Source organism: Bos indicus, chromosome 16 (genome assembly GCF_029378745.1).
Source record: "Bos indicus isolate NIAB-ARS_2022 breed Sahiwal x Tharparkar chromosome 16, NIAB-ARS_B.indTharparkar_mat_pri_1.0, whole genome shotgun sequence".
Lineage (NCBI taxonomy): Eukaryota > Metazoa > Chordata > Mammalia > Artiodactyla > Bovidae > Bos > Bos indicus.
This window is the reverse complement of record NC_091775.1, coordinates 851,138-863,744: the sequence shown is the minus strand read 5'-3', so window position 1 is coordinate 863,744 and position 12,607 is coordinate 851,138. Positions and strand designations below refer to the sequence as shown.

General features: G+C 41.7%; 1 non-coding gene across 1 annotated transcript; it reads right to left on the bottom strand.

Annotated features, from left to right (window-relative positions):
* Window positions 1–1,168: 1,168 nt before the first annotated feature.
* TRNAY-GUA (transfer RNA tyrosine (anticodon GUA)) lies at window positions 1,169–1,236 on the bottom strand. The gene has a single exon. It is a non-coding gene; the product is annotated as a tRNA-Tyr (tRNA).
* Window positions 1,237–12,607: the final 11,371 nt, after the last annotated feature.

Here is a 12,607-nt window from a genome sequence, read left to right as displayed (position 1 = left end):
ACTAAATACTTCTTAACCCAATCAACAGCCTCAATACTATTAATAATAGCTGTCATCATCAACCTGATATTCTCAGGCCAATGAACTGTAATAAAACTATTCAACCCAGTAGCCTCCATACTCATAACAATAGCCCTCACCATAAAACTGGGAATAGCCCCATTCCACTTTTGAGTCCCAGAAGTAACACAAGGTATTCCCCTATCCTCTGGCCTAATCTTACTGACATGACAAAAATTATCACCCATATCTGTACTCTACCAAATCTCCCCATCAATCAACCTAAATCTAATCCTAATCTTATCAATCCTATCAATTATAATCGGAGGCTGAGGAGGACTAAATCAGACCCAACTTCTAAAAATTATAGCCTACTCATCAATCGCTCACATAGGCTGAACAACAGCAGTACTACCATACAACCCCACTATAACATTACTAAACTTAACCATCTACATTATCATAACTTCCACCATATTTACACTATTCATAGCCAACTCTGCCACCACCACCTTATCACTATCACACACATGAAATAAAACACCAGTTATAACCGTTCTAGTTCTTGTCACCGTCTTATCAATAGGAGGACTCCCTCCCCTATCACAATGAATAATCATCCAAGAGATAACAAAAAACGACAAGGTTATTCTACCTACCCTCATAGCAATTACAGCACTATTAAACTTATACTTCTATATACGACTCACATACTCCACTACACTAACAATATTCCCCTCCACAAACAACATAAAAATAAAATGACAATTTTCCCCCACAAAACAAATAACCCTCCTACCAACAACAGTTGTACTATCCACCATACTACTACCACTCACACCAATACTATCAGAGCTAGAGTAGGAATTTAGGTTAAACAGACCAAGAGCCTTTAAAGCCCTAAGCAAGTATAATTTAATTCCTGATGAGGATTGCAAGAGTATATCTTACATCAATTGAATGCAAATCAACCACTTTAATTAAGCTAAATCCTCACTAGACTGGTGGGCTCTACCCCCACGAAATTTTAGTTAACAGCTAAATACCCTAATCAACTGGCTTCAATCTACTTCTCCCGCCGCGAGAAAAAAAAGGCGGGAGAAGCCCCGGCAGAATTGAAGCTGCTTCTCTGAATTTGCAATTCAACGTGTTAATTCACCACAGGGCCTGGTAAAAAGAGGAATCGAACCTCTGTCTTTAGATTTACAGTCTAATGCTTTACTCAGCCATTTTACCCATGTTCATCAACCGCTGATTATTCTCAACCAATCATGAAGATATCGGTACCCTATACTTCCTATTTGGTGCCTGAGCCGGCATAGTAGGAACAGCCCTAAGCCTGCTCATTCGCGCTGAATTGGGTCAATACCCGGAACCCTACTCGGAGATGACCAAATCTACAACATAGTTGTAACTGCACACGCATTTGTAATAATCTTCTTTATAGTAATGCCAATTATAATTGGAGGGTTCGGTAATTGACTTGTCCCTCTAATAATTGGCGCCCCCGACATAGCATTCCCCCGGATAAATAATATAAGCTTCTGACTCCTTCCCCCCTCCTTCCTACTACTACTTCTAGCATCATCTGTAGTTGAGGCTGGGGCAGGAACAGGTTGAACCGTGTATCCATCCCCCTTTAGCAGGTAATCTGGCCCACGCAGGAGCCTCAGTAGACCTAACCATTCTCTCTTTACACTTGGCAGGTGTCTCCTCAATTTTAGGAGCTATTAATTTTATTACAACAATTATTAATATAAACCCCCCTGCAATGTCACAATATCAAACCCCTCTATTCGTGTGATCCGTAATAATCACTGCCGTACTACTACTCCTCTCACTTCCTGTACTAGCAGCTGGCATTACAATGCTACTAACAGATCGAAATCTAAATACAACCTTCTTTGACCTGGCAGGAGGAGGGGACCCTATCCTATACCAACACTTATTTTGATTCTTTGGACACCCCAAAGTCTATATTCTTATTCTACCTGGGTTTGGAATAATCTCTCATATTGTAACTTACCTCTCAGAGAAAAAAGAACCATTCGGATATATAGGAATAGTTTGAGCTATGATATCAATCGGATTTTTAGGGTTCATCGTATGAGCTCACCACATATTCACAGTCGGAATAGACGTTGATACACGAGCCTACTTCACACCAGCCACTATGATTATTGCTATCCCAACTGGAGAGAAAGTCTTTAGTTGACTAGCAACACTTCACGGAGGTAATATCAAATGATCTCCCGCTATAATGTGAGCCCTGGGCTTCATCTTCCTCTTTACAGTAGGAGGCTTAACCAGAATTGTCCTAGCCAACTCTTCCCTTGACATTGTTCTCCACGACACATATTATGTTGTCACACACTTCCACTATGTTCTGTCAATAGGAGCTGTATTTGCTGTTATAGGAGGGTTTGTGCATTGATTCCCACTATTCTAAGGCTATACTCTTAATGATACATGAGCCAAAATTGACTTTGCAATTATATTCGTGGGTGTTAATATGACTTTCTTTCCACAACACTTCTTAGGACTATCTGGCATGCCACGATGATACTCCGATTACCCAGACACATACACAATATGAAATACTGTCTCATTAATAGGCTCATTTATCTCTCTAACAGCAGTCATGCTAATGGTTTTCATTATCTGAGAGGCATTCGCATCTAAGCGAGAAGTCTTAATTGTGGATTTAACCACAACAAACCTAGAATGATTAAACGGGTGCCCTCCGCCATACCATACATTTGAAGAACCCATATATGTTAACCTAAAATAAGAAAGGAAGGAATTGAACCCCCTGCTATTGGTTTCAAGCCAACATCATAACCACTATGTCTCTCTCAATTAATGAGATGTTAGTAAAATATTATATAACTTTGTCGAAGTTAAGTTACAAGTGAAAACCCTGTACATCTCATATGGCATACCCTATACAACTAGGTTTTCAAGATGCAACATCACCAATCATAGAAGAACTACTTCACTTTCATGACCACATGCTAATAATCGTCTTCTTAATTAGCTCATTAGTGCTTTATATTATCTCACTAATACTAACAACAAAGTTAACCCCTACCAGTACAATAGATGCACAAGAAGTGGAGACAATCTGAACTATTTTACCCGCTATCATTTTAATTTTAATTGCCCTCCCATCCCTACAAATTCTATACATAATAGATGAAATCAACAACCCATTTCTTACAGTAAAAACCATAGGATATCAGTGATACTGAAGCTATGAATATACGGATTATGAAGACCTAAGCTTTGACTCCTATATAATTCTAACATCAGAATTAAAGCCAGGAGAATTACGACTATTAGAAGTTGACAACCGAGTTGTATTGCCCATAGAAATAACAATCCGAATACTAGTTTCCTCCGAAGATGTACTACACTCATGGGCCGTGCCTTCCCTGGGATTGAAAACAGATGCAATTCCAGGCCGTCTGAATCAAACAACCCTTATGTCAACCTGACCGGGTCTGTACTACGGCCAATGCTCGGAGATCTGCGGATCAAATCATAGCTTTATACCTATTGTCCTTGAATTAGTTCCACTAAAGTACTTTGAAAAATGATCTGCATCAATACTATAAAATCACCAAGAAGCTATACCAGCACTAACCTTTTAAGTTAGAGATTGAGAGCATCATACTCTCCTTGGTGATATGCCACAACTAGACATGTCAACATGACTAACAATAATCTTATCAATATTCTTAGTTCTCTTTATTATTTTTCAACTAAAAATTTCAAAACACAACTTCTATCACAACCCAGAATTAACACCAGCAAAAACACCAAAACAAAACGCCCCTTGAGAAACAAAATGAACGAAAATTTATTTGCCTCTTTCATTACCCCTATAATCCTAGGCCTCCTCCTCATAACCCTTATCGTATTATTTCCTAGCTTACTATTCCCAACATCAAATCGACTAGTAAGCAATCGTTTTGTCTCCCTCCAACGATGAATACTTCAACTTGTATCAAAACAAATAATGGGTATCCACAACACCAAAGAACAAACATGAACATTAATACTAATATCCTTAATCCTATTTATTGGGTCAACAAACCTACTAGGCCTGTTACCCCACTCATTCACACCAACCACACAACTATCAATAAACCTAGGCATAGCCATCCCCCTATGAGCAGGGGCAGTAATTACAGGTTTCTGCAATAAAACTAAAGCATCACTTGCCCATTTCTTGCCACAAGGAACACCAACCCCATTAATCCCAATACTAGTTATTATTGAAACTATCAGCCTTTTCATTCAACCAGTAGCCCTTGCCGTGCGACTAACAGCTAATATTACTGCAGGGCACCTGCTAATTCACCTAATCGGAGGAGCTACACTTGCACTAATAAGCATTAGCACTACAACAGCTCTCATTACATTTATCATTTTAATCCTACTAACAATTCTCGAATTCGCAGTGGCTATAATTCAAGCCTATGTATTTACCCTCTTAGTTAGCCTATACCTGCACAACAACACATAATGACACACCAAACCCATGCTTACCACATAGTAAATCCAAGCCCTTGACCCCTTACAGGAGCCCTATCCGCCCTATTAATAACATCCGGTTTAATTATATGAATCCATTTCAACTCAACGACCCTGATAATACTTGGCTTAACAACTAACATACTTACGATATATCAATGATGATGAGATATCATCCGAGAGAGTACTTTCCAAGGACACCACACCCAACTGTCCAAAAAGGCCTCCTCTACGGAATGATTCTTTTCATTATCTATGAAGTCCTATTCTTTACCGGGTTTTTCTGAGCATTCTACCACTAAAGCCTTGCCCCCACACCTGAACTAGGCGGCTGCTGACCTCCAACAGGCATTCATCCACTCAACCCCTTGCAAGTTCCACTACTCAATACCTCCGTCCTACTAGCTTCAGGAGTCTCTATTACCTGAGCCCACCATAGCCTCATAAAAGGAAACCGAAATCACATGTTACAAGCCCTGTTCATTACCATCGCATTAGGAGTATACTTTACACTACTACAAGCCTCAGAGTACTATGAAGCACCCTTCACTATTTCAGACGGAGTGTATGGCTCAACTTTCTTCATAGCCACAGGCTTCCACGGCCTCCACGTCATCATTGGATCTACCTTCCTAATTGTCTGCTTCTTCCGCCAACTAAAATTCCATTTTACTTCTAATCACCACTTCGGCTTTGAGGCCCCTGCCTGATATTGACACTTTGTAGATGTAGTATGACTCTTCCTCTATGTATCTATCTATTGATGAGGCTCATATTCTTTTAGTATCAATCAGTACAACTGACTTCCAATCAGTTAGTTTCGGTCTAACCCGGAAAAGAATAATAAACCTAATATTAGCCCTCCTGACTAATTTTACATTAGCCACCTTACTTGTTATCATTACATTCTGACTCCCCCAACTAAACGCATACTCAGAAAAAACAAGCCCATATGAGTGCGGATTTGATCCTATAGGATCAGCCCACCTTCTGTTCTCCATAAAATTTTTTCTAGTAGCCATCACATTTCTTCTATTTGACCTAGAAATTGCACTCCTCCTACCACTACCATGAGCCTCACAAACAACTAACCTAAACACAATACTTATCATAGCTCTCTTCCTAATTCTTCTACTAGCTGTAAGCCTAGCCTACGAATGAACTCAAAAAGGACTAGAATGAACTGAATATGGTACTTAGTTTAAAATAAAATAAATGATTTCAACTCACTAGATTATGATTAAATTCATAATTACCAAATGTCCCTAGTATATATAAATATCATGATAGCATTTACAGTATCTCTTGCAGGACTACTAATATACCGGTTCCACCTAATGTCCTCTCTCTTATGCCTAGAAGGAATAATACTATCCCTATTCGTTATAGCTGCCCTAACAATTCTCAATTCGCACTTTACACTAGCTAGTATAATACCCATTATCTTACTAGTCTTTGCAGCCTGTGAAGCAGCACTAGGTCTATCTCTACTAGTAATGGTATCAAATACATACGGTACTGATTACGTACAAAATCTTAACCTATTTCAATGCTAAAATATATTATCCCAACAATAATACTTATACCCCTAACCTGATTATCAAAAAACAACATAATCTGGATTAACTCCACAATACATAGCCTACTAATTAGCCTTACAAGCCTGCTCCTTATAAACCAGTTTGGTGACAACAGCCTTAACTTTTCATTAGCAGTTTTCTCTGATTCTCTATCCACCCCACTATTAATTTTAACCATATGACTCCTTCCCCTAATACTAATAGCTAGCCAGCACCACCTATCAAAAAAAAACCTGACCCGAAAAAAACTGTTTATTACCATACTAATTCTACTACAATCATTCCTAATTATGACCTTCACTGCCATAGAACTAATCTTTTATATCCTATTCGAAGCAACACTAGTCCCAACACTTATCATTATCACCCGATGAGGGAACCAAACAGAGCGCCCAAACGCCAGACTTTATTTCCTATTTTACACACTAGTGGGTTCCCTACCCCTATTGGTTGCACTAGTTTACATCCAAAACACAGTAGGATCCCTAAACTTCCTAATACTCCAATTATGAGTACAACCTATGTCTAACTCTTGATCTAACATCTTCATATGACTAGCATGTATGATAGCTTTCATAGTAAAAATACCACTATACGGCCTCCACCTCTGACTACCTAAAGCCCACGTAGAAGCCCCAATCGTGGGTTCCATAGTCCTTGCAGCAATCCTGCTAAAACTAGGAGGGTACAGCATGCTACGAATCACATTACTTCTAAACCCAGTAACCGACTTTATAGCATATCCATTTATCATACTATCCTTATGAGGTATAATTATGACCAGCTCAATCTGCCTCTGTCAAGCGGACCTAAAGTCACTTATTGCATACTCTTCTGGAAGCCATATAGCACTTGTCATCGCAGCTATCCTTATCCAAACACCTTGAAGCTACATAGGGGCCACCGCCCTGATAATCGCTCATGGCCTTACATCCTCTATACTTTTCTGTCTAGCAAACTCCAACTGTGAGCGAATTCATAGCCGAACTATAATCCTAGCCATAGCTCCTCCCACTAATAGCCACCTGATGACTATTAGCAAGCCTAACTAACTTAGCCCTACCCCCAACAATGAACCTGATCAGAGAATTATTCATAGTAATATCAACCTTCTCATGATCTCACATGACCACAGGAAAACCCATAGCCTTGACTAGATGAACCTTTGTTGGCAAAATAATGTCTCTGCTTTTGACTATGCTATCTAGGTTGGTCATAACTTTCCTTCCAAGGAGTAAGCGTCTTTTAATTTCATGGCTGCAGTCACCATCTGTAGTGATTTTGGAGCCCAGAAAAATAAAGTCTGACACTGTTCCCACTGTTTCTCCATCTATTTCCCATGAAGTGATGGGACCACATGCCATGATCTTCATTTTCTGAATGTTGAGTTTTAAGCCAACTTTTTCACCCTCCACTTTCACCTTCATCAAGAGGCTTTTTAGTTCCTCTTCACTTTCTGCCATAAGGGTGGTGTCATCTGCATATCTGAGGTTATTGATATTTCTCCCAGCAATCTTGATTCCAGCTTGTGTTTCTTCCAGTCCAGCGTTTCTCATGATGTACTCTGCATAGAAGTTAAATAAACAGGGTGACCATATACAGCCTTGACGTACTCCTTTTCCTATTTGGAACCAGTCTGTTGTTCCATGTCCAGTTCTAACTGTTGCTTCCTGACCTGCATACAAATTTCTCAAGAGGCAGATCAGGTGGTCTGGTATTCCCATCTCTTTCAGAATTTTCCACAGTTTATTGTGATCCACACAGTCAAAGGCTTTGGCATAGTCAATAAAGTAGAAATAGATGTTTTTCTGGAACTCTCTTGCCTTTTCCATGATCCAGCGGATGTTGGCAATTTGATCCCTGGTTCCTCTGCCTTTTCTAAAACCAGCTTGAACATCTGGAAGTTCATGGTTACATATTGCTGAAGCCTGGCTTGGAGAATTTTAAGAATTACTTTACTAGCGTGTGAGATGAGTGCAATTGTGTGGTAGTTTGAGCATTCTTTGGCATTGCCTTTGTTTGGGATTGGAATGCAAACTGACCTTTTCCAGTCCTGTGGCCACTGCTGAGTTTCCCAAATTTGCTGGCATATTGAGTGCAGCACTTCCACAGCATCAACTTTCAGGTTTGGAATAGCTCAACTAGAATTCTATCACCTCCACTAGCTTTGTTCATAGTGATGCTTTCTAAGGCCCACTTGACTTCACATCCATGATGTCTGGCTCTAGGTCAGTGATCACACCATCAGGATTATCTGGGTCATGAACATCTTTTTTGTACAGTTCTTCTGTGTATTCTTGCCATCTCTTCTTAATATCTTCTGCTTCTGTTAAGTCCATACCATTTCTGTCCTTTATTGAGCTCATCTTTGCATGAAATGTTCCTTTAGTATCTCTAATTTTCTTGAAGAGATCTCTAGTCTTTCCCATTCTGTTGTTTTCCTCTATTTCTTTGCATTGATCACTGAAGAAGGCTTTCTTATCTCTTCTTGCTATTCTTTGGAACTCTGCTTTCAGAAGTTTATATCTTTCCTTTTTTCCTTTGCTTTTCTCTTCTCTTCTTTTCACAGCTATTTGTAAGGCCTCCACAGACAGCCATTTTGCTTTTTTGCATTTCTTTTCCATGGGGATGGTCTTGATCCCTGTCTCCTGTACAATGTCACAAACCTCCTTCCATAGTTCATCAGGCACTCTATCTATCAGATCTAGGCCCTTAAATCTAGTTCTCACTTCCATTGTATAATCATAAGGGATTTGATTTAGGTCATACCTGAATGGTCTAGTGGTTTTCCCTACTTTCTTCAATTTCAGTCTGAATTTGGCAATAAGGAGTTCATGGTCTGAGCCACAGTCAGCTCCTGGTCTTGTTTTTGCTGACTGTATAGAGCTTCTCCATCTTTGGCTGCAAAGAATATAATCAATCTGATTTCGGTGTTGATCATCTGGTGATGTCCATGTATAGAGTCTTCTCTTGTGTTGTTGGAAAAGGGTGTTTGTTATGACCAGTGCATTTTCTTGGCAAAACGCTATTAGTCTTTGCCCTGCTTCATTCTGTATTCCAAGGCCAAATTTGCCTGTTACTCCAGGTGTTTCTTGACTTCCTACTTTTGCATTCCAGTCCCCTATAATGAAAAGGACATCTTTTTTTGGGTGTTAGTTCTAAAAGGTCTTGTAGGTCTGCATAGAACCGTTCAAGTTCAGCTTCATGAGCGTTACTGGTTGGGGCATAGACTTGGATTACTGTGGTATTGAATGGTTTGCCTTGGAAACGAACAGAGATCATTCTGTCGTTTTTGAGATTGCATCCAAGTACTGCATTTCGGATTCTTTTGTTGACCATGATGGCCACTCCATTTCTTCTGAGGGATTCCTGCCCGCAGTAGTAGATATAATGGTCATCTGACTTAAATTCACCCATTCCAGTCCATTTCAGTTCACTGATTCCTAGAATGTCAACATTCACTCTTGCCATCTCCTGTTTGACCACTTCCAATTTGCCTTGATTCATGGACCTGACATTCCAGGTTCCTATGCAATATTGCTCTTTACAGCATCGGACCTTGCTTCTATCACAAGTTACATCCACAACTGGGTATTTTTTTGCTTTGGCTCCATCCCTTCATTCTTTCTGGAGTTATTTCTCCACTGATCTCCAGTAGCATATTGGGCACCTACTGACCTGGGGAGTTTCTCTTTCAGTATCCTATCATTTTGCCTTTTCACACTGTTCATGAGGTTCTCAAGGCAAAAATACTAAAATGGTTTGCCATTCCGTTCTCCAGTGGACCACATTCTGTCAGATCTTGCCACCATGACCCGCCCATCTTGGGTTGCCCCACGGGCATGGCTTAGTTTCATTGAGTTAGACAAGGCTGTGGTCCTAGTGTGATTAGACTGACTAGTTTTCTGTGAGTATGGTTTCAGTGTGTCTGCCCTCTGATGCCCTCTTGCAAGACCTACCGTCTTACTTGGGTTTCTCTTACCTTGGGTGTGGGGTCTCTCTTCATGGCTGCTCCAGCAAAGTGCAGCCAATGCTCCTTACCTTGGACGAGGGGTATCTCCTCACCACCGCCCTTCCTGACCTTCAACATGGGATAGTTCCTCTAGGCCCTCCTGTGCCCGTGGGGTTGGTCCTCCGGGGTTGCTCCTCCTGCCCGCCGCCCCTGGCCTCGGATGCAGGGTAATTCCTCTCGTCACTACCCTGACCTCGGACGCTGGGTATCTCCTCTCGGCCGCCCCCCCCTGACCTCGGACGCGGGGTAGCTCCTCTCGGGTGTTCCTGCGCCCTTGCACTCTGGCACTCTCAGCCACTGCCCCTGACCTCGGACGTGGGGTGACTCCTCTTGGCCGCCGCCCTTCGGGCATGGGGTCCTCCCGGCTTCTGCCCCTGAGCTCTGACGTGGGGTAGCTCCTCTCAGCTGCGCTTAGCGCGCCGTTGCAGCCACCTGTGCTTTGGACCACAGCCTTATCTAACTCGATGAAACTGTGAGCCATGTCCCGTGTACGGTCACCCAAGATGGATGGGTCATGGTGGAGAGTCCTGACACAACGTGGTCCACTGGAGAAGGGAATGGCAAGCCACTTCAGTATTCTTGCCTTGAGAACCCCGTAAACAGTATAAAGGGAGGGACTGGTGGTGGGGAAAAGTGGGTCTTGCTCTGGTGGACAGGGTCTTGCTCAGTAAGGCTTTAATCCAATTATCTGCTGATGGGTGGGGTTGCACTCCCTCCCTGGTAGTTTTTTTTTGGCCTGTAGCCCTGGGGCTACAGGCTCTATGGTCAGGTTAATGGTGACCTCCAAGAGTGTTTATGCCAAAGGGGACCTTCCCAGACAACTGCTGCCCATCTGCCCATCCCTGTGGTGAACCCCTGCTGACCCACACCTCCACAGGACCCCTCCAACACTAACAGGTAGCTTTGCTTCAGTTTCCTATGGAGTCACTGCTCCTTTCCTCTGAGGCTTGGTGCATGCAAGGTTTTGTTTGTGCCTTTGTGGCCTGAAGTCTCTCTTTCCCCCAGTCCTGTGGAAGTCTTATAATCAAATCCCACTGGGCTTCAAGGTCACATTTCCTGGGATTCCTAGTCCTTTTGTTGGGTCCTCAGCTTGGGAAGCCAAAGTGGGGTTCCAAACCTTCACAACAGTGGGAGATCTTTTTTGGTATTATTGTTCTCCAGTTTGTGGGTCACCCACCTGGCAGGTGTGGGATTTGCCTTTATCGTAATTGTGCCCCTGCTACCATCTCACTGAGGCTTCTTCTTTGTCTTGGGGCATGGGGTATCTTTTTTTGGTAGGTTCCATGGGGTCACACAGAGTTGGACACGACTGAGGCCACGCAGCAGCAGCAGCAGCAGCAGCATCCTGTCAATGGTTGTTTAATAGCTAGTTATGATTTTGGTGCTGTTGCAGAAGGAGATTAGCGCAGGTCCTTCTACACTGCCATCTTGAACTGGAAGTCCCTCTCAGCTATTTGTAAGGGCCTTCAGACAACCATTTTACCTTTTTGCATTTCTTTTTGTTGGGAATGCTTTTGATCACTGCCTGCTATACAACGTTACAAACCTCCTTCCATAGTTCTTCAGGCACTCATCTATCAGATCTAACCCCTTAAATCTATTTATCACTTCTACTGTATAATCATAAGGAATTTAATTTAGGTCATACCTGAATGGCCTAGTGGTTTTCCCTACTTTCTTCAATTTAAGTCTGAATTTGGCAATAAGGAGTCCATAATCTGAGCCACAGTCAGCTCCAAGTCTTGTTTCTGCTGACTGTATGAAGTTTCTCCATCTTCAACTGCAAATAATATAATCAATCAGATTTCACTATTGACCATCTGTTGATGTCCATGTGTAGAGTCATCTCTTGTGTTGTTGGTAGAGGGCGTTTGCTATGACCAATGTGTTCTCTAAGAAAAATTCTGTTAGGCTTTGTCCTGCTTCATTTTGTACTCCAAAGCCAAACTTGCCTTTTACTTCAGGTATCTCTTGACTTCCTACTTTCGCATTCCAGACACCTATGATGAAAAGGATGTCTTTTCTTGGTGCTAGTTCTAGAAGGTCTTTAGGTCTTCATAGAACCATTCAACTTCACGTTCTTTGGCATTAGTGGTTGGGGCGTAGACATGGATTACTGTGATATTGAATGATTTGCCTTGAAAACGAACCAAGATCATTCTGTCATTTTTGAGATTACACCCAAGTACTGCATTTTGGACTCTTGTATGAGTAGTATGAGGGCTACTCCATTTCATCTAAGAGATTCCTGCCCACAGTAGTAGATACAATGGTCAACTGAATTAAATTCACCCATTCCCTTCCATTTTAGTTCACTGATTCCTAAAACGTTGATGTTCACTCTTGCCATCTCCTGTTGACCACTTCCAATTTACCTTGATTCATGGACCTAACATTCCATCCTATGCGACATTGTTCTAACAGCGTTGGACTTTACTTTCACCACCAGACACATCCATAACTTGGCACTGTTTCT